Here is a 3,822-nt window from a genome sequence, read left to right on the forward strand (position 1 = left end):
CACATGTCTCTAGGAATTGTGTATGAATCTTTAGTAATGAGAACAGCAATCCCATAATTTATCCACTTTAACAAATAAAAGAAGTCAGTGTCCCAATGACTTTAAAAGAAGTTAAGTGCTTCTAAAGCACATTAAAGTAATCAAAGGCTGCTTCTCTGCAGTAGTTAAAATTCCTGCCCTCCTCCTCCCCCTACTTCCCCTGTGCTATTTACCTAATTAGTTTGCTTGATGAAATATACATATTTTTGGTAAGGTTTTCTTTGAAGTGGAGAGGAAGTATGTATAACTCAAACCAGTTTTTCAGCTCTGATTAATTGGGAAGACTAAGATGGCAAGAAAAATCAAAGGATGACTGTTTCCTTTTGCAGATGGACTTGAAGTTGCCCCTGCACAGGGACACATTTTATTAGATAAAATTACAGTCTCTGCTCTTTCTAAATGCCTTCTCCAACAGAAATTGTAACATGAGATTCGGTAACAAAAGCCTGTACTCTCATTTCTCATAACGGAAGAAGGGCTAAATCTTCACCCCTCCCTCAGGCATTTGTTTGGCATAGGAACTCCAGAGGCTTGCTTTTTGTTGAAACACTCCAATGTTCCTAGCGTACTCACTTGGTAATGACTGAGTTCAGACCACAGGCTACTGCAAAATATGGCACCTTGGCATATTAAATATATTAAGCTTAAGGAATATGAGAAATGGCAGGTGCAGGAAGGACTGTCTGACCTTCCCCTGATGCAGGTCATAGACCCTCAGGTGAGAGGCACCCTCCCTGTATGTACTTGGAGGAAAGGAGCATCCTTACCTCCCAGAACAGGAGATGCCAAGAGGAATCCAAATGAACAGGCTTTGCTAAGTTTCCTCAGTTTACTCCATTTAGCTCATGCCTATTATCCTATCACATTTTCCCACCACTTCCCACTCTTCATCTAACCTAGTATAAAACACTCAGGATGAACCATTTCTTCGGGTCTTCATTTCTGTAGGAAGACTCCAATATCACATGAAACTGACATTAAATAAGCTTTTCTCTTAGTACCCTATCTTTTGTTACAGAGCCCCAGCTGAGAACCTAGATGCGTACAAGGAAAAGAGATTCCCCCCCCCCACTACAGTAGTTTGTATCTAGATTCTGTATATAACCCTTGCTAGCCTAATTGTAAGCTGCCCCTGTATCTTTGCTATTGGCTAATGGCTAGGCAGGTGAGCTGGCCTAAGTGTTTAGTGTTGAAATATGACATATTCCCAAACAGGCTTGTAGGTTTGAGTGTTGAGTGTTGCCAGTATTTTGACAGAGAATCAACAGTTTTCCAATATATATTTGCAGGCAAATATTTTTATTACTAATATTGCTTGGAATAAAATGTAAGGTTGCATTAGCGCAACAATAGTGATGATTTTACATATTAATACGTACCATGTGGAAGAGTTACATTTTCTCTCCTTTTATTTATTTTTATTTATTTATTTATTTTGCATCTTGGTGATCACATTTATTGAAAGGGTTGGAAAAGAAATTAAAGTGCCCTTTAGCTTAAGAATTTGTGAAAAAATAAATAAATAAATAAATAAATTAAGAATTTGTGAGTTATCTGCAAATCAACTCATTTCAGGCCTGGAAGAATCCTTGGTCATGTCTTAATATCAAAATTTATGCAGCTTGCTCTTTTGAATGTCTTCTACATTTAAAGAGGCAATCATATAAAAGCTCCTATATTCCATACATGATAAATCCTTTGTTTCAGCCAACTCTTAATGGAGGGGCAACTAGTACAAGACCATCTCCCTGGACAAAAAACATCAGAATATTCCATTTTGTTGATTTATATATCTCTTCATATGTTTCTTCATCAATTTCTATAGTAGTCTTGGTTTCTTCCACATCCCCCAAAATCATATTTAAATGCTGATCATAAGCATGTTATCTGCCTCGAAGCTCTTTGTCATTTCTCATTTTCACATGAATTTGCTCATCCAGGCTGAGTCTGATGAGATCCAGGGGCTCTTCTACGGTGTTCGTAGTTTGTTGCTGGTCCACGTCATCCACCATGTTTCAAACCCTGCGCCCTTTTATTTATTTTTTAAAGATTTATTTATTTATTAGAGAGAGAGAAAAAGAGAGAGAGCACGAGCAGGAGCGGCAGAGGGAGAGGAAAAGAATCTCAAGCAGACTCCCTGCTGAGTGCGGAGCCCATGTAGGGCTTCCTCTCATGACCCTGAGATTACAACCTGAGCTGAAACAAGAGCCAGATGCTTAACTGACTGTGCCACCCAGACGCCCCGATTTTCTCTCATTTTATAAGGAATTCTCACTTAATTTTTCACCTAAGATTTTTTTTTAACTGTTATATAAGGGACAATTTCTAAATCTTAACTCCTATTTGCATTTCCTACCATTTAGTGGTTTTAGGGCCAACTACAAATTTGATTCCTGATTATTTTTCTCAGAACTAGGAATTTTTGTAAATGTTTAAGGTAATTGCTAGGAGAGAAAATGAAGGTGATCTAGTGAAGCCCACAATCCTCATGTAATGGATGGGGAAGCTGGGGCTTCCAGAAACTCACGCTACCAAGAAAGGTGTTAATTCTGATTTCTGGGTGATTTCAGCATGATTTTATAGGTCAGTTGCCCTTTAGCTAACTTAAACTGGGATTACATGCTAAAATATATTTAGCTTGTCTATGATTTCCTTCCCTTTATGGAAATAAAATGTGAGAGAGTCAGAGTAATTGGAACAATGGAAACTCTGGGGGGTAGAGCCAAGCTCAAAACTCTCTGTATTCCCTGAATATTCGCCCTTCAGGGGAGAAAGGATCTGTCCTGTATTTAACTCTGGTCCTTTGTCGGGTCGGGGGGGTGGGCGGTGATATTGGCCACCATCCTCCTTCGCGGCGAAGATGACTGAGCCAATGCTGAACATTTGGTAAATAGTGATCAGTCGCTGGGTGGTGATGGCAAACAGGAGTGTGTGTGTGTGTGTGTGTGTGTGTGTGTCCTGGGTTCCATGACTGCTTATGATCTAGTGATCATGGACTCTGGTGAAGTCAGGACTGGAAACGTCCAGAATGAGCCTCTGGCAGAATTCTCTTATTTTATAGATAAGAAACCTAAGGCTCAGTCAATGATGAGAAATGTATCATGTGGTCTCACCGTGCAAGCAAGAGTGGAGAAGAATTGTAGAGTGAGTCATGGAGATAAGCAAGAACATGGAGTATGAGACACTTCTTACTACTCTTCAGCTGCTCTCTTTATTTTAGTGTTTCTCAACTTAGTGGGTATCTGCCTCCCATGCTACACAGGGTGGTCTTAGTTGATGTGGATAACTTCAATAACATTGAGTCCCATGGTGACAAAGAAAGGTACTCCCTTTCCAATGTTCCAAATCCCTCTGATGAGTTAAGGAGAAATGGCTCTAACACTCGCTGATCTTCCTTTTTCCCTTGGCCTCAAAGCCCACAGGCAGCAGTAGCTGGCTAGAGTTCAAGAAATAAGTGTTGCTTTTAAAAATGTATTTATTTATTTATTATTATTATTTTTTAAAATGTATTTATTTTTATGTTACCTTCAATTTGTGGCAAACAATACTGGTTTCCTATTCATGGAAAGCTTCCTTTTATTTATTTATCTATCTATCTATCTATCTATCTATCTATCTATCTATCTATCTATCTATCTATTTATTTATTTAAGGGTTTTGTTGTTGTTTAAGTAGGCTCCAAGCCCAGCGTGGAGCCCAACGTGGGGCTCAAACTCATGACTCTGAGTTCAAGACCTGAACTGAGAGGCACCTGTGTGGCTCCGTCAGTTATGGCTCAGGTCA

The 3,822-nt window shown here is 39.3% G+C and overlaps 1 pseudogene; it reads right to left on the reverse strand.

The window, feature by feature from the left end:
* Nucleotides 1-1,742: 1,742 nt before the first annotated feature.
* LOC110577128 lies at nucleotides 1,743-2,051 on the reverse strand (annotated as a pseudogene).
* Between the last annotated feature and the right edge of the window lie 1,771 nt (nucleotides 2,052-3,822).

The sequence above is a fragment of the Neomonachus schauinslandi genome, chromosome 14 (genome assembly GCF_002201575.2).
Source record: "Neomonachus schauinslandi chromosome 14, ASM220157v2, whole genome shotgun sequence".
Taxonomy (NCBI): Eukaryota; Metazoa; Chordata; class Mammalia; order Carnivora; family Phocidae; genus Neomonachus; species Neomonachus schauinslandi.